Raw genomic sequence first — 19,453 nt, forward strand, 5'->3', positions numbered from 1 at the left:
TCAGAGCCACTAGACTTCACGAATTTGCGTGCCATATCCTTGCACAGGGGCCATACTAATCTTCCCTGTGTCATTCCAAGTTTAGTGTATGTGCTGCTGAAGGGAGCACCAGAGCCACCAGGCTTCAAAACCAGGCTCCTTCCCTTTCTTGTTGTGTAACTTTGGGCAGCTCACTTCACTTCTCTGAGCCTTAGTTTCCTCATCTCCTAAGTGGTAATAATGATTACTTCTACTTCATGGCATGGTCAGCAATAACTGCCATTTTCTGAGTTCCAACCATAGGCCAGGCACTGTGATAAGTGCTTTACATCCATTGTCTCATTTAACCCTCAAAAGAGGCCATAGCTAGTTTACTGCTGAGGAACAGAGGATGAGATCTTATGATGTTACTTCCTTTCCTCTTCACCCAGAGCAGGTCCCTCCTAAAGGTGTCTAGGATCATCCTAAGGAAGACATTGGACAGGAATAAAGGAAGAATAAAGGAGGAATAATTCATGTTATTGGAGTGTAATTTTCTATGCCTTATTGTCTCTCTGAGCTGGATTCTCTCCCTGAACTGAACTGAACTGAGCAAGTTCCCTGGGAGTTGATGTACGAAGCTGCCCAGAGTTGGCACTGGCTGAGGACGTACGTAGGACTTTATGAGGCCTTCTCCCAGAGGCTTGCTGCTACTTTGACAGTCTCTTTTATCTGGGATTTTTTTGGGGGGTAGGGGGGATGCTTTTTACAGTTCATTACTGGTTTTACAATTATAATTTCCAAGCCTGTGTGACATTCCTTCTTTCAATTCCAGTTCATCCCAATTTTTAATTAAATCACATTAATTTGCTTATTAATTTGCTTATTGAATAGGTAATATAGTCTCATGGTCCAAAAAATCATAATGACTCCCTCCTAACCCTGTCCTCCTGCCACCAACGTGCCCTTCCTGGACCACCGATTATCAGCTTCTATGCCTTCTTTATGCACATGCAAGAATATAGGTAGCTTTTATACAAATATTAGCACACTATACAAAATGTTCTGAACCTTCTTTTGTTATTTTAAAATATATCCTGGACATATTTCTGTATAAAGAGCTTTCTCATTAAAAATGGTCTCTGTTAACTCAAATGCCCTCAGCAGTTTTGAGCTCACTGCTTCAGAATAAAAGGACCATAACTTATTTAACCAAATCCCTATTTATGATGATTAAAACTGTTTCCAATCTTTTGATTGAACCAAAAAAAAACTTCAAAGAAAATCTTATATCCATGACATTTTCTAAAACAGGGATCTTAATCCCAGTCATCTGTTTTCATACAGAATTAGGAGAAAGTGGTCAGCCATTTGTGCAGACAACAGGCATTGGGCACAAAAAATCACGGTGGTCAAACTGTTCTAAAAACATAGTCTAACCTCAATAAAGCTGAAAAAGATAATAAATAAAAGCATAGCATAAACAAATGCGCTAGAAAGAAAAAGGAAGCTCTCCTCTCTGCTAATCTATTCCATGTCCAGGGAAAGGGATGGGCCAAAAGTGATTAATTTACCTTTTATTATCTCAGATGAGTTAGCTCTTGGAAACTACCTCTTTTCTTCCTCCTTTTGTTTCCTCTCTCTATCCTTATCTTCATATTCTACCAGAAACTACTAACCTTCCTTGAATTTTTATTAGCAACTCAAGATGCTTCAGTAATAATTCCTGTGACCCGTAGGCAGATGCTAACTCAGATGCTATTTGGGTGTAGGACTCACAGCCTATGGCTCCTAAAAAGGACAGGAAAGACTGTATAATGAAGAATGCAGGTCTGGAAACTTCCCTACAGAATGATAAAGGTTATTTATAAGCCAAGAGAGTGATGGGAGGTCCATGAGACCCACTCTTGGTTACTGCTTCTCCTTGCAGAAACTTTCAGGGGTGAAATGTATGAATTCAATTTTTTCAGGGTGGCACAGTCCCAACTCCTTTGCAAGATTGACTTGAGGGTGAATTCTCATTAGAAATGAATTTATTTCTAAAACGCAGGCAAAAAGGCTCACAGACACTCTTGCCTATTGCTTTTCTTGTTCTTTTTGCCATGAAAATTAGCCAATATATCGTTCAGATCTACTTGTGACAATTTGATTTTCCTTTACATTCATCCAGGCTTGAAAAATGACCACTGCTTAGGCAGATTGATGCTTCCTGAGCCACTCATTTCTATCATATATTAATATATCAATACCACCTTCCAGTAGTATGTCTTTCTGAATTATTCTTTGTTTTCCTTCCAATGCTCTTTAAGCTTCACTTAAAACAAAAACAAAAACAAAAACAAAAACCCTGTAACCATTTTTCTCAAGATTGCCTCTATAAAACATCCAGAGAGCCGCTGGCTAGGCTGTATCTTCATATTTCAATTTTTTTAGTTGCTCTTTTTTATTATCTATTATTATTACTATAGTATTTGGGAATTTCTCACTGGGGGGAATTTTTGGCCATTGGAAAAACTGAGATTTTCATCTTTCCTGCTAAAACCCACTGCACAGCTGTAGCATTTCCCAGTTACAACTATCCTGCAATGTCACAGATTCAGGTGAGTGCTGTCCATTTTTTTAAAATGATAAAAGTATCTAGGCACCTGAGTGGCTCTGTCACTTAAGAGTCTGACTCTTGATTTTACCTCAGGTCATAATCTCACTATTCTGCGAGTTTGAGCCCTGCATCCGGCTCAGGGCTGACTGTGCAGAGCCTGCTTGGAGTGCTCTTTCCCTCCCCTTCTCTCTGCCCCTCCCCACTTCACCCCACCCCCACCCCCGTCTCTGTCTCTGTCTCTCTGTCTCTCTGTCTCTCTCAGTAAATAAACTTTTTAAAAAATGATAAAAGTATCAAAACACTTGTAATGTTATAAAATGTAGGCCTTATTATTTTTCAGGTATGGGGAGGCCAGCAAATCAGAAGATCACCACTGAAAAGAAAGTCAGTTACTCAGAGTTCCCAAGAGGACCAGATGAGCACTGGGTCTGTCCAGAGGCACTGCGAGCAAGGGGGAAATGTGGGCCAGAATCTTTATTTTGGTTCCTGCAGAAAGAAGCAGGGGAGGCAGGGTAAGTAGGTTTCAGATTGGCTAGTATGAATGATTTCAGCAGGCTCTGAAGCCCAGGGACTGTCCCCTGGTGATAAGGGCAGGGGAATCGTGGCCTTGAGTGGCCTTAAGTGTAAGAGCTTGAGAAAGGAAGTGGTGGGATGTGGACTCAGGCTTGGTGTGTTTACATACAAAAGGCACAAGAGCAGGTGAGTTGCTTCCTGTCTCTGGGAATTGGCTAGCTATGAGAGGGGCAGCCTCTCCAGGTTTAGTAAGGTCTTATAGGTCAAAGCATCAGAAATACAGAAAATAAAAGGCATGATTAATATAGTATCAATCAGTATCTCAGCAGGAAACAGAAGGCACACTCAATTTAGGACAATTCGACAATTTTTTTTTTTCTATACGGAGGTAACAAACAACTTAAAAAGCTATGGAGAGGGTGTAGAGAAACCACAAGAGACAGAATAGCTGTCACCATTTCCTAAGAGGGGAGGGAGTGGCACCGGTTCACAGAACAAAGTTCTGAAGAGGGCTGCCCCAAAGAGCAGTGTCCCTTTAGGGGACACAAGTGGTGCCAGGTAATCCTGCAAGGGGGTAGCTGCACCTCTTCATTCTCCCTCCCTCTGCTCCCCGGCGGGGCCTCCCCATTGGCCAAATGCAAATGGTCAGCCTCTGCAGCTTAGGACAGGAGAGAGTGGGTCTGAGGGACAAGAGGAGATGGCCAGGACTCTGCCTTACATAAAACGTGGGAAATAACACTGTGGAGATGCAGAGGCAAAGAAACAACCAGATCTGGAGTCTTGTTGCACCATCATAACTAGCAAACGCCTTTTGGGTGGATCTTTCCTGTACTGCTAAGCTCAAAGCTGTCATCTTGTGGCCATCTGAGGAATAGTTGATTCCACCTTCTAGATTTGAAGAAAAGTTTTTTCCGGGCCATACAAATATGCTGCTGAGAGAAAACAGTCTCACATTTCATTGTCATATCTTCCATCAATTTTTGGTCTGGATATAACCTACTTTGAATAATTTTGAAAGTAGAATAGAAAAAATTCTACACGAGGGGCACCTGGGTGGTTGAGTTGGTTAAGCGTCCGACCTCAGCTCAGGTCATGGTTTATAGGTTCAAGCCCCTTCTTGGGCTCTGCGCTGACAGCTCAGAGCCTAGAGCCTGCTTCAGATTCTGTGTCTCCTTTTCTCTCTGCCCCTCCCCTGTTCACACTCTGTGTGTCTCTTTCTCTCAAAAATAAATAAACATTAAAAAAATTTTTTAAGAACAAATTCTACACAAAGAAGCATCGAAGTTTAGAATAGAAATGATCTTAGAAACCACCTTATAAAAAAATAGCCAGGCAGTTTGTGAGACTAGTCCACCAAAATTCCAAAGTCTTAATGTATCCCTCTGTTAAAATCACTATATATCAGATGATAGTTTTCACATAACTTTGTATCATGAAATTCTCCTTGTTCCTGAAATGGCATCACTCCTAAGGAAAATCTCATTCCATGCTCACTGCAGAAACCAACCTGCATGTGTTTGAAGTGCTTTCAGGATCATTTTTCTTCAGGGCTTCAATTGTACATGCATATCTGCACTTCTGATGTCTTCCCTTGAGCAAAGAAAAATCCTTCTTCCAAGTCCTTGTTAAACACCGATAGTACTCTGTCACTTTCTTGTTTCCTCTCTGAAACCAATTGTAAGGCTTAACTCTCATCACTAAAAAGCACAAAACTTTTGACACACTCAGAAAAATCTACCCCAGGCAAGCACTTTAGTTATCCTCGGCACAGTTTTGGACATTGTACCAAATGCATGACTAATGTCAGGCACAGTGAGGTGGAGCCTCTGGAAGGGGAGATAGGGTGAGGGAGGCTTTCAGATGCTGATCTCCAAATAGAATATGGAAGAGAGGTACCTGACAGAGTCCAGAGAAGAGTTAGAACAGTTACATGCAGACAAATGGCTTCTTCTGTAGCTCTCTGAAAGAGAAATTCTACCATACATTTGTATAGATTTACCATAAATACAGCATTATTGTGACAGTCTACTTCTGTTGAGCATCTACTAAGAGTCAGGGACTCAGTGAGAGGATCCAGTGGTGAACAAGATGGTCCTGGCCTCAAGGAGCTCACAATCCTCCTGTGGCAGTGATAAATGGTAACCACTGACAAATGGTATAATGCATGCTACAGTAGGAGCAGACTGGCTCAAATGCTGAAGGAGCACCTGAGCAAGCGTAAGGTGAACAAGGAAGGCTTCCTGGTATAACCCAACCCCCTTACTTTACTGAGGAGAAAATAAGTCTTTTGCATTTAACAGCTTGCCCAGCATCTCCAAGTTAGAAAATGGTACAGCCAAGAGCAAAAAGCAGGTCTTAATGACCTGAAGAAGGTGCTAAGCAGCCCCTCCCCAGAGGAGCATGGCTTATTTGGGGCATGCAAGGGATCTGGGGAAGCTGCATATATTTGTGAGTTGGTTTATGCGTTTATCTAGTTTTCTGAAAAATCTCTCCTTCCTTCCTTCCTTCCACCTCAGCCTCTCACTTTAGATTTTAGTTCTAAGTCACTCTCCTTATTCAAAGTACCAGAGCATAATGCCCAAGGTGGACACATAGTGAAGGTGTTTAGATTATGATGTGATAGAAGAGGAAGCAGAGGGGGGAAAAGATTTTAAGAGAGGGAAGTAGTTGATAATTATTATTATTATTATTTATTATGGAGTATCCTAGGACTGCTGTGACAAAGAACCACAAACTGGGTGACTTGACCCAACAAAAATTTATTCTCCCACAGTTATGGAGGCTAGAAATCAAGGTGTAGGCAGGGTCATACTCTCTCTGAAGGGTAAAAGGGAGAATTCTTCCTTGCCTCTTCCTAGTCTCTGGTGATGACCATCTGCCCTTGGCATTCCCTGGCTTACACTTGTATCACTCCAGTCTCTGCCTCTGCCAGTCACATGGCATTCCCCCTATGTGTCTCTGTTCAAACCCTGTTTCTCCCCATCTTTAGGAGATGTAATTGACATGTAATATTGCAGAAGTTTAAGGTGTACAATGTGTTGATATGATATACCTATATGTTGCAAAATGATTACCACCATGGTGTTAGCTAACACCTCCATCATCTCACATAATTGCCATTTCTTTTTTTGTGGTGAGAACCTTTAAGATCTAACTCTTAACAACTGTCAGGTATACAGTACTGTATTATTAACTATAATTACCGGCTGTATGTTAGATCCCCAAAACTTATTTGTCTTACAACTGGAAGTTTGTACCTTTTGACCATACCATTTCCCCCGGCCCCACCCCCAGCCCCTGGTAAACAATATTCTACATTTTTTGGATTCCACATATTAATGATATTATACAGTATTTGTCTTTCTTTGTCTGACTTATTTCACTTGGTATTATGCTCTCAAGTGTCATCCATGTTGTTGCAGATGGCAGGGTTTCCTTCACTTTTATGGCTGAATAATATTCCTGTGTGTGTATGTGTGTGTCTATCACAACTTCTTTATCCATTCATCTGTTTACAGACACTTAGGTTATTTCTGTGTCTTAGCTATTGTGATTAATGCTGCAATAAACATGGGAGTGCAGATATCTCTTTGAGATCCTGTTTCCATTTCCTTTGGATATACACCCAGAAGTGGATTGCTGGATCATATAGTAGTTTTATAATTTTTTTGAGGAACTCCTGTACTGTTTTCCACAGTGGCTCTACCAATTACGTACCCACCAACAATGCATAAAAGTTCCCTTTTATCTGTATCCTCACCAACACTTGTTATTGTTACTGTCTTTTTAATGATAGATGTTCTAACAGGTGTGAGGTACTATCTCATTGTGGCTTTAATTTTCATTAATGGTTCGCATTAATTTCCCTAATGGTTACTGATGTTGAGCACGTTTTCATGTTACCTGTTGGCCATTTATATGTCTTATTTGGAAAATTGCCTATTCAGTTCTTCTGCCCTTTTTTTTTTTTTTTTAATTTTTTTTTCAACGTTTATTTATTTTTGGGACAGAGAGAGACAGAGCATGAACGGGGGAGGGGCAGAGAGAGAGGGAGACACAGAATCGAAACAGGCTCCAGGCTCCGAGCCATCAGCCCAGAGCCCGACGCGGGGCTCGAACTCACGGACTGCGAGATCGTGACCTGGCTGAAGTCGGACGCTTAACCGACTGCGCCACCCAGGCGCCCCCTCTTCTGCACATTTTTAATAGGATTATTTAGTTTCTTGTTACTGAGTTATATGGGCTCTTTATATATTTTGAATATGAACTCATTCAAATATTTTCTCCTATTCTATAGGTTATGTTTTCATTTTATTGATTCTTTTGCTGAGCAGCTTTTTAGTTTGGAATAGTCCCGCTTATTATTTTTGGTTTTGTTGCTTGTGTTTGGTGTCATATCCAAAAAATCATTGCTAAGACCAATGTTAAGGAGTTTTTTTCCTATGTTTTCTTTTAGGAATTTCATAGTTTAAGGTCTTATGTTTAAATCTTTTATCTATTTTGAGGTAATTTTTATGAGTGATATAAGACAGGAATCCCATTTCATTCTTTCACATGTGGTCATCCAGTTTTCCCAACACCATTTATTAAAGAAACAATCCTTTCACCGTTCAGTATTTGTGGCTTTCTTGTCAAATATTAGTTGACCATTTAAGTTTCCCCCTTCTTATAAAGAGACATCAGTCATATGGGATTAAGACAAACCCTAATGGTTTCATTTTAGCTTGATTTCATCAGAAAAGTCCCTATTTTCCAAATAAGGTCACATTCAGAGGTTCTCGGAGTTAGGACTTTAACATATATACATATATTTTTTAATGTTTATTTCTTTTTAAGAGTGGAAAGGGGCAGAGAGAGAGGACAGAAGATCTGAAGCAGGCTCCATGCTGACAGCAGAGAGCCTGATGTGGAGCTCAAACTCATGAACCGTGAGATCATGACCTGAGCCAAAGTCGGACACTTAACCAACTGAGCCACCCAGGCACCCCTTGTAACATATCTTTTTTTTTTAAGTTTATTTATTATTCAGAGACAGGGAGACATACAGCGTGAGCAGGGGAGGGGTAGAGAGAGGGGGAGACACAGAATCTGAAGTGGGCTCCAGGCTCTGAGCTGTCAGCACAAAGCCAGACGTGGTTGCTCGAACTCACAAACTGTGAGATCATGACCTGAGCTGAAGTCGGTCGCTTAACCAACTGAGCCACCCAGGCGCCCCTATAACATATCTTTTTGAAGGACTCAAATCAACCAATAACATGGAGTATTTCAAACATAATACACATGAAAACATAAGCAGAAATAGTTTAGTATAATGAACCCTATGTACCTGGGTTCAACAGTTATAAATGCACAGCCAATCTTGTTTCCTCTATACCTCACCTCATCCCTTCCCTCCTCTCCTATATTACTTTCAAGCATATCTCAGACTTCTTATCATTTCATCCATAAATTACTGATGCATCTCTAAAGAGAAGGACTTCTTTTAACATGACCACAATATCATTATCAAAATCATTATCAAATTTCAATCATCTCATGAATTGTGTCAGTTTTTTTTTAACACTAAGTCTGAACCGGGGTCCAAATAAAGTTGTCAGGGTCATTGACATTTAAACTACCTTCCTAGGAGGTGGTTTAACAATCTCAGCATCTTTATTCTCCCTCTGGTTGGTTGAGCACTGGATGATGTTGAATATATAAAGGGAACTCTGAATTTTAAGTGGATGGAGGGAGATCTGGGGTGGGGGAAGAGGGAATACAAAAGACAGCAAGGGATGGGGGAGATACAAGAGGAAGATTTAGATCCCTGGACACAAAGCTGTCGTAAGAGGAACCTGGGGGTAGGGTGAAGTGGCCCAAATAGTGGTGGAAAGTGGCTACCAGACAGACTATAAGAATAAGGAAGTCTGATAAATAATTTTTTATACCTTATACATCAGCTACCCAGAGGTTTTCTCTTTCAAAACATAGCAAGCACTGTCAAGTCTCCAAGCTGTTCCTCCCACTAAAAATACCCTCTCCCACTCCTATGCCAGCTTTTCAGCCGGGAGAACTCCCACACATCCTTCAAAACCCAGCTTAAATGTCCATACATGTGTGAAGAACTCTCTGACCTCTACCCACTCAAAGCTGATTTATTCCTTTATTTACCACTTCATAGGGCTTTGGACATGCCTCTACTACAGCACTCCACAAATCATGCTCTCATCACCTGATCCCATGTCTGAGTCTCCCAATAAACTGTAGGTTCTCTGGGGTAGAGGGGCAATGTTGGTTCGTCTTTGTATCCTCAGTCTCCAGCACAGTGCCAGTACACAGAAAGCATTCAACAAATGCTTACTGAATGAAAGTAGAATTAGAGGATGAGGAAGAAGAAAAAAAGGGAAGGGAAAGCAAAGATAAAATCAAAGGAAGAGAAGAAATAAGAAATAGAGACAAGAAAGGAGGATATACATAAGGCAAACAATTGATCCTGGCAAGGCAGAACCACACAGCTTGATTTTCAGGCCACAACACCAAGGTCGACTCAGGGTTCAGTAATGTTTCGTGAGCCAGCACAGCATTTTTAAAAATTTTTATTTAGTAATATAGATTTATGAATCACATTAAAATCAGATTTCTAGTTTCTTAAACAAAAATGAAACTGTCTAGTTTACATAAAACTACCTCTTCCGTGGTAACCACTTCTGGCTCTGCACATGCTTTCCCAGTTCACCCAGTCCCCAGTACTCCCTACTGAAGACCCAGCATGGAGGTTGAGTATCACTGGCCCCTTACCACTGTGCCTGTGCTCCTCATTCTCTTATAATTGACCTACTTCATTCATTTACTTCACCTGCCTGGCTCTTTCGACATTAATTTGTCACTCTTGCCCCAGAGAGTTTGTTCCATCTAGATGCTCTGTGACTACAAAATAACATTATAGTAATAATTATTCTAGAGCTTCATTGTCCAATAGAACTTTCTGAGATAGAAATGTTCTATAATCTATACTGCCCAATACAGTAACCGCTAGCCACATGGGGCACTCAAGCACTTGAAATATGGCCAGTGTTACTGATGAACTGCATTTCTGATATAGTTTCCTTTGAATGAATTTAATTTTAATTTTAATAGCCACAATGGAAAAAAGACAGTCTCTTCAAGAAACGGTGTTGGGAAAAGTGGACAACAGCATGCAGAAGAATGAAACTAGACCACTTTCTTACACCATCTGAAATAAATTCAAAATGAATGAAAGACCTAAATATGAGACAGGAAATCATAAAAAACCTAGAGGAGAACACAGGCAGCAACCTCTTTGACCTCGGCTGGAGCAACTTCTTACTAGACATTGCCAGAGGCAAGGGAAACAAAAATAAACTGTTGGGACCTCATCAAGATAAAAGCTTCTGTGCAGTGAAGAAAACAATCAACAAAACTAAAAAGCAACCTATGGAATGGGAGAAAATATTTGCAAATGACTATCTGATAAACAGTATCCAAAATCTATAAAGAACTTATCAAACTCAACACCCAAAAAACAAATAATCCAGTTAAGAAATGGGAAGACATGAGTAGACATTTTTCCAAAGAAGATATCCAGATGGCTAATAGACACATGAAAAGATGCCCAACATCACTGATCATCGGGTAAATACAAGTCAAAACCACAATGAGATACCACCTCACACCTGTCAGAATGACTAATATTAACAACACAAGAAACAACAGATGTTGGTGGCGGTGTAGAGAAAGGGGAACCCTCTTACACTGTTGGTGGGAATGAAAAATGGTACAGCCACTCTGGAAAACAGTATGGAGGTTTCTCACAAAGTTAAAAATAGAACTACCCTATGACTCAGCAATTGCGCTACTAGGGATTTACCCAAAGGATACAAAAATACAGATTCAATTTTTATAGTATCATTATCAACAATAGCCAAACTATGGAAAGAGCCAAGTGTCCACTGACTGATGATGAATGGATAAAGAAGAGGCAATATAGGTAGGTAGGTAGATAGATATAATGGAATATTATTCAGCCATCAAAAAGAAGAAAATCTTGCCATTTGCAATGACATAGATGGAGCCAGAATGTATTATGCTAAGTGAAATAAGTCAGTCACAGAAAGACAAATACCATATGATTTCACTCATGTGTGGACTTTAAGAAACAAAACAGGAGCAACTGGGTGGCTCAGTCAGTTGAATGTCCAATTTCAGCTCAGGTCATGATCTCACGTTTGTGGGTTCAAGCCCCGCATCAGGCCCTGTGCTGACAGCTCAGAGCCTGGAGCCTGCTTCTGATTCTGTGTCTCCCTCTCTCTATGCCCCTCCCCTCCCCGTGCTCTGTCTCTCTCTGTCTCCCCAAAAATAAAATAAAACGTTAAAATTTGATTTAAAAAAATAAGGAAAACAAATGAACATATAGGAAGAGGGGGAAAAAAGAGAAGGAAACAAACCATAAGAGACTCTCAATATAGAGAACAAACTAAGGGTTGATAGAGGGAGGTAGGTAGGTTGGTGGTGGGCTAGATGGGTGATGGGTATTAAGAAAGGTACTTGTTATGATGAGCAATGGGTGTTATATGTAAGTGAGAATCACGGAATTCTACTCCTGAAATTAATATTGTACTATATGTTAGCTAACTAGAATTTAAAGAAAAATTTAAAAGGGTTGCCTGGGTGGCTCAGTCAGTTAAGCATCTGACTCCTGATTTCAGCTCAGGCAATGATGTCACAATTGGTGAGATCAAGCCCTGCCCCGGGCTCTGTGCTGACTGGGTGCAGCATGCTTGGGATTCTTTCTCTCCCTCTATCTCTGCCCCTACCCTGCTCATGTTTCCTCTCTCTCTCTCAAGATAAATAAATAAACTTTTTTTTTTAATTTTTAAAGAGAAAAAGAAATGGTGTTGCTCAAACTTTAGCATGCATAAGGATTCTGTGGAGGTTCCTGAGATGTAAACAGGTTCTTGTGCCTTATCCGTCATAGATTCTGGTTCAGTAGATCTAGGGTGGGATCCAATAATTTGCTTTTGTACCAAGCTCCTGAGTGATGCTGGAGCACCATTCTAGAGAATGGGAAGGTATTGGAAAAAAATAGTTTTAGTCACTCTCTGATTTTCTGTCCCGATTGCTACTACTAATTGCTAAATATTTGTGTCCTACATCGAGGTAGTTACCATCCCATTTTGATGAGGAAACTGAGGACACAGAGAGGTTAATTAACTTACCCAAGATTGCACAGATGGTTAAGTGCTATCTCCAGAACCACCTTAACCACATATTTTCACAAAGGATGATGTCACCCATGGATATCAGCCAGTTAGTGGCCCTGCCTTGATGCATAGACTCCCTGATTCCTTGAATGTGGACCAGAAGAAAAGAGTTAAAACTAGAACAGTCTGGTTTGGGTTCACAATTTTCCTGGGTTCATTTCATTTCCTGGTAAAATGAGGTTTACATCTCCTCATTTTACAAGGGAGGAACTAGCCTCAAAGAAATAAAAGTAAAGGACAGGCCTAAGGTCGTATAGCCAATCATTTCTCTTTAAGTAGTATCTGGTGAACAACCCACACATCAGCTTTTTTGTTTTTCATATCGTCTTTCATTTCTAAAAATTTTTGGTGGCACATTTTTATTGTTCAAACACTGATGGAATTTCTAAAACTGAGCATTTTTAGCTAGCTACTACTGGTGGAGATACATCACCCTCCCCCCTACACTTCCCCCTCCCCAATGGAATCTCTTGACCTCATCTGCTGAGGTGATCCTTTTTCCACAGATGGGGGAAGAAAGGCATTTGGATGAGGCCAAGAGGAGGGGGGAGAAGGACTGTTGAGAGAGCTAGGTCTGTGCTTCATGTTAGACAGGTGAGTCAAGATACGTGACAGCTTGGTTAGGGAGCTAGTCCCAGCTGCTGAAAATCTGATCAAAGCTAAGAGGAGGCCTTTCTTCCTGCCAGCCAGTGGCAGCAGGGTGGCCTAGTGGGTGGAGGTGAAGACAAGAGAGAGCCTGGTGGAGGCAGAGCAATGGCTGAAACTCACAGGCCTGTTTGGAAGCCCAAATAGAGTGCCCATGGGGTTTGGGGGAGCCCCAGAAATAATTGGTGGCATAGGAGGGAAAGCTATGCTGTGCTATATATGGGTAGAGCCATCAAGACATTAACCAAGTCACCTATAACTGTATTTGTTTAAAATACCATGGCCGGGCGCCTGGGGGCTCACTCAGTTAAGCATCCAACTTCGGCTCAGGTCATGACCTCCTGGTCCATGAGTTCAAGTCCCTTCAAGCCCCCAATCAGGCTCTGTGTGGACAGCTCAGAACCTGGAGCCTGCTTTGGATTCTGTGTCTCTGTCTCCCTCAAGGATGAATAAACATTAAAAACAAATAAAAATAAACAACTGTGGCCCTCAACCTTAGCTGCACGTTAAAATTACCTGGAGTTATCAAATCCCAATGCCAAATGCATACCCAGAGCTATTAAATCGCTGGGCTGGGACCCAGGTATTAGGGTTTCATGTTCCCCAGGTGACTTCCAGATTGAAAAACAATGATTTCAGCGAAAAACACAATAATGTTTTCCATTCTATTGTGGTTTTTATCTTTATTTTTTACTTTCTTTAAGCTTATTTATTTATTTTGAGAGAGAGAGAAACAGAGAACACACGCAGGGGAGGAGCAGAGAGAGAGGGAGAGAGAGAGAATCCCAAGCAGGCCTGGCACTGTCAGCAGGGAGCCCAACGCAGGGCTTGATTTCACCAACCGCAAGATCATCAACTGAGCTGAAATCAAGAGTCAGGTGCTTAACTGACTGAGCCACCTAGGCACCCCAATAGTGTGGTTTTTAGAATGTAGCAAAAGCTACAATTTCCTCAGGAAAATGAGGTTAGTTGTGAGGTTCAAACAAGAAACATGAGAAGATGCTTAGAAACTGTGAAAGGTACTAATCACCATTAGTAGTAGTAGTATCATTATTAGACCCTGTTTTAGAGCCTCCCCTAGTGGTAATGAGCTGGGAAGTGTTTAATATATTAAATAAAACTATATGCTCAACTGACTGAGCCACCCAGGCGCCCATAAATATAACTATATGCAATATACTTTACTGGAAGACAAATCAGCATTGTCTTCAATAGTATCAAGAATGGCATCAAATTTGGGGCGCCTGGGTAGCTCAGTCGGTTAGGCGTCCGACTTCAGCTCAGGTCATGATCTCACAGTCTGTGAGTTCAAGCCCCATGTGACACTCAGAGCCTGGAGCCTGCTTCCGATTCTGTGTCTCCCTCTCTCTCTGCCTCTCCCCTACTCGCACTCTCTCTCTCTCTCTCAAAAAATAAACATTTTTTTAAAATTAAAAAAAAAGGAATGGCATCAAATTTAACTGAATGTAAAAAGGCAGTGAGGTGTATGGAGCTGGTATTTGTAGATATACCTACTTAATTGTAATCTCTCCCTTTCTATCCTTGCCCTTTTATTTAAAAGAACAGTAAAAAAGAAGGGGGGCGGGTCGTCTGGATGGAAAGAAAGATGGAGAAGACACATCCTCTTTCTCTGCATTTACTGTCCTCACTAGTCCTTGACTTCTAACCTACATGCTCCTTGTCAGTCCCACACTGTCCTGGTCCCACTGGAGGCCCTAAACAGCCCAATTCTGGAGCTGGTCCTGGGCAGAGATACTATGTTCTCTAAGGGGAGATTCTAATTTCCAGCCACGGGTAGAAGAAACTGGACCAGAGCACTCAGCTGACTTTCCCTAAATTCCACAGGTTAGAACAAGAGAAAGATCTAGTTCTCCATAAACCTAAACTAGATTCCACTATGGAAACATTCATGCTGGGCAGCTAATCAGTACAAGAAATTGTCAAAGTAAAAACACTGAAAGAAATGATAGAGCTCGGATGGGAGGAGAAAGGATGAGAATGAGCTGCCTGATACAAAATATTCTCCTTCAAGGAGGGTAGATGACACAGAACACTGAGAAGTAATAATACTGAAGACACAGCCACACTGATGCATATCACAGAACCTGAAATTGAAGAGAACTGAAGCCTTTCATTGTGAGACATTTCATCATTTTCTAAGTAATTGCATCAGTTTTATAATTTCTTCCATCACTGACTCCCCAGCGGTCCTGGCATCTCCTCATCTGTGATGTGGAGGTGGTGGGTAATGGTGTTTGCCTCCAGGAAATTAAAGACCCCTCTCAATAACTGCATTAGTCATTGACACTTGCTGCTGTGATTGATCCTGTATCCACCATCAGATCTGGGTGCAGAAAGGATATGAAAATTCATAAGCAGGAAAACAATGTTATCTGCTTTCACTTATCCAGCTCTCTCTTTACAAGAAATATCTGCAAGTCTTTTTTCCATTTATAATTTGCTCATCAAGGGGCATATTTTTGACAGGCGGGGATATATCCATTTGGGACTGGAAACTTTGGGATCACAGGAAATTGTGAATTCCGCCTAGGTTTTCCAGAGTTGCTCTGTTGAGTTGCCTGTTGCTCTGCTGTTTAAAAGAGCAAAAATATTTCAGAATTATATTTCCAACATTTCAGGACATCCAGAAGGCAGGAAGCTGTTACACTGAGAAAAGCACTTTGTTCTCCTCCTGTCTCTGTGAGAAGTTACTGGAAGAAAAGTATACTCTGATTTTATTATTGCTTATATATTGGTCACCCCCTGACATCAGGGATTTGGGGAAGTGATGGGTATATTGTTCCATAAGCACAGTGCTTCAAACTGAACCACTCAACAAATGTGGCCTAGATTTAAAGAAACAAAACAGGGGCACCTGGGTGGCTCAGTTGATTAAGCATCCAACTTCGGCTCAGGTCATGATCTCACCATTCCTAAGTTTGAGCCCCGTGTCAGGCTCTGTGCTGAGAGCTCAGAGCCTGGAGCCTGTTTCAGATTCTCTCTCTCTCTCTCTCTCTCTCTCTCTCTCTTTCTGCCCTCCCCCACTCTTGCCCACGCACACTCTCTCTCAAAAATAAACATCAAAAAAAATTTAATAAATAAATAAAATAAAAAATAAAAACAGAACAAAACAAAACTGTAGGCAACAATACCAATGAACAAACTGTTTTCTGGGTTTTCCAATCCATTGGCCCTAAAATCTTTGAAACTTGCGAAATTGCTTCATTTCTTTAAGAACATTGTAATGCAATTCAAAATTACATACATACTCCTTGATCCATTCCAGTGCTAGCTTTTCATCCTATGGGTGTACTTCACATGCAAGAAATACTGTGCACAAAGCTATTCATTACAGTGTTATTTGTGATTGAAAAAAAATGTAAATAACCTTGAAAAGCATCAATCAAGTAGGGGACAAGTTAAATACATTGTGTGGTTCATCCACACCATGGAATATTATAAAGCACACAAAAAGCAGGGCACCTGGCTGGCTCGGTGGAGCATACAACTCTTGATTTCAGGATTGTAAGTTCAAGCCCCATGTTGGGTATAAAGATTACCTAAAAAAATAAAATCTTAAAAAAAGAAAGCACATAAAAATAATAAGCCCTAACATACTAAAATGGAAAAATCTCCAAGATATATCAACTGAATAAATGGAAGTTATGCAGCACTGTAAATAGTAAGCTACCATTTATGTAAAGAAGAGAAATACATTCATGTATAAACTCACAAGATAGCCAAGGAAAGATATGCAATAAATGATGCCTCTGAGATGAATAATGGAGGGAAAGGGATTGAGGAGTGGGGGGTGGGGGGGAAGGAGACCACAATTCTGTTATTGATTATCAAGTTTTAACACATGATAACAAGGCGCCTGGCTGGCTCAGTCAGTAGAGCATGCAACTCTTCGCCTCAGGGTTGTGGAGTCAAGCCTCACATTGGGTGCAGAACTTTCTTTTTTTTTAATAATTTTTTTTTTCAACATTTATTTATTTTTGGGACAAAGAGAGACAGAGTATGAACGGGGGAGGGGCAGAGAGAGAGGGAGACACAGAATCGGAAACAGGCTCCAGGCTCCGAGCCATCAGCCCAGAGCCTGACGCGGGACTCGAACTCACGGACCGCGAGATCGTGACCTGGCTGAAGTCGGAGGCTTAACCGACTGCGCCACCCAGGCGCCCCAGGGTGCAGAACTTTCTAAAAAAGAGAGAGAGAGAGAGAGATTTAACACATAACAATATAGTAGAAATAGTAACTAACACACATAGTGCTTACTATGTGCCAGGCATATTCTAAATACATTACATACTTTAAACTAATTTGACATACTCCTGTTAAACTATTTCACAAGATTATTAGCTACTTGAGAGCATAAATATGACTTAAGCATTTTTATATCCTACACAAATGCTAGTACAATATCACATAATAATGTTCTGAAGAAATATGTGTCTCATTCATTCGTTCAATATCAAATGTGAGAGAAACAAACTATCTTCATCATTTAGAGCTGACCTAAGAGCTTACTAACTTTTATGTAAAATTATCTTTTCATAATCAATTTGCTATGTCATAAAGTTAAGCCGTAATCCAAAAATAAATGACTCTGAAAATGTGGTATTATACATACGTGCAACTGTGGTTATTCCAAACACCTTGGACAATTCAAACAAATTATTGAAGAATTTCCTTTTACTTTTCATTCAAAGAGAAAAACTATATTATCAAAACACAGTCCCCTCCCTTTTTAAACCTTGACTTCAGGAAAGTATTTAAGTGTTTAAGAATAGACAGTCTTCTGGAGGCACCTGGATGGCTCAGTCAGTTAACCATCCAACTTTGGCTCAGGTCATGATCTCATGGCTTGTGGCTTCGAGCCCCGCATTGGGCTGTATGCTGACAGCTCAGAGCCTGGTGCCTGCTTCAGATTCTGTGTCTTCCTCTCTCTCTGCCCCTTCCCCACTCACATTCTCTCTCTCTCTCTCTCTCTCTCTCTCTTAAAATTAAATAAACATTACGGGGCGCCTGGGTGGCTCAGTCAGTTGAGCGTCCGACTTCGGCTCAGGTCACGATCTTGCGGTCTGTGAGTTCGAGCCCCGCGTGGGGCTCTGGGCTGATGGCTCAGAGCCTGGAGCCTGCTTCCGATTCTGTGTCTCCATCTCTCTCTACCCCTCCCCCGTTCATGCTCTGTCTCTCTCTGTCTCAAAAATAAATAAAATGTATTAAAAAAAATTTTTTTTTAATTAAATAAACATTAAAAAAATTCTTAATAAAAAAAAAGAATAGGGGTGCCTGGGTGGCTCAGTCGGTTAAGCATCCGACTTCAGCTCAGGTCATGATCTCACTGTTTGTGAGTTTGAGCCCTGCATTGGACTCTGTGCTGACAGCTCAGAGCCTGGAGCCTTCTTCGGATTCTCCCTCTCTCTCTCTGCCCCTCCCCTGCTAGCACTCTGTCTCTCTCTGTCTCAAAAATAAACATTAAAAAAGTAATATAAATAGATAAATAGATAGATGATAGATAGATAGATAGATAGATAAATAGATAGATAGATAGATAAAAAGAATAGACGGTCTTCTGGGTGCCTGGGTGGCTCAGTCGGTTAAGCATCTGACTTTGGCTCAGGTCATGATCTCATAGTTTGAGTCCGAGTACTGCTTTGGGTGAGCCCTGCTTCCCTCTCTGCAATGCAATTCTCTCTCCTTCTCTCTCTGCCTCTTGCTCATTTGCTCCATCTCTCTCAAAGCAAAACAAAACAAACAAACAAATCATAAAAGAAAAAGAATAAAATGTCTCCTACTAAGTTATATGGGATCCAGTATATAAAGTGCTTATGTCAGGCCTGACCCATCATAAACCCACATTCAAATGGAGCTATTTCTCATTTCTTATTTGGAGGTTTCAGGCCATCATGGGAGAGAAAATAAGAGCTGGTCTCAATCTTGTCAACAACGGGGAAGTGCATCTGTACAAAAAATGAAGTGGACCATACGAATAGGAGTAGTTTTCCTCTTGACAAGTCACTAAAAGTTATCAATGCTGTAAATGGGCCTTTTTTCTGGTAGAAAAAAGAAAAAAAATTAAACCCTGATGTTTAGGTTCAAAACTTCTCTTATTCAATGTAGTTATTTATTTGAGTGCCCATGTGGGCCACACAGGCATTATGACAGGCAATTGTAGTCCAAAAGCTCATTTTATTAACTTTACATGCTCTATTTTTTGTCAATGGGATGTAAGTGGTGAGCTGCTAAGCTGCTAAGGCTGCTAAGCCAACCAGCACCCCTGGCCCAAGCTCTGCACTGTGGCCTGGTGCTCTCTGACCATTTCTTGACTCCTGCCAGACCCAGTTGTCCCCCAAGCCGGCCTCCCCTGAAACCCCCAGCTCTGTGAAGAGTCTCATGCCCAGTCTGGCTAAGCTTGAGATTCATTCCTCCTCCTGCCAACACCCACACAATTAAAAGGTCCTTAATCTTTTAA

General features: G+C 41.0%; 1 non-coding gene across 1 annotated transcript; it reads right to left on the bottom strand.

Annotated features, from left to right (window-relative positions):
- On the bottom strand, positions 1-109 carry LOC123577582. Its single transcript, XR_006701940.1, has one exon. It is a non-coding gene; the product is annotated as a U6 spliceosomal RNA (small nuclear RNA).
- Between the last annotated feature and the right edge of the window lie 19,344 nt (positions 110-19,453).

Source organism: Leopardus geoffroyi, chromosome D2, assembly GCF_018350155.1.
Source record: "Leopardus geoffroyi isolate Oge1 chromosome D2, O.geoffroyi_Oge1_pat1.0, whole genome shotgun sequence".
NCBI lineage: Eukaryota > Metazoa > Chordata > Mammalia > Carnivora > Felidae > Leopardus > Leopardus geoffroyi.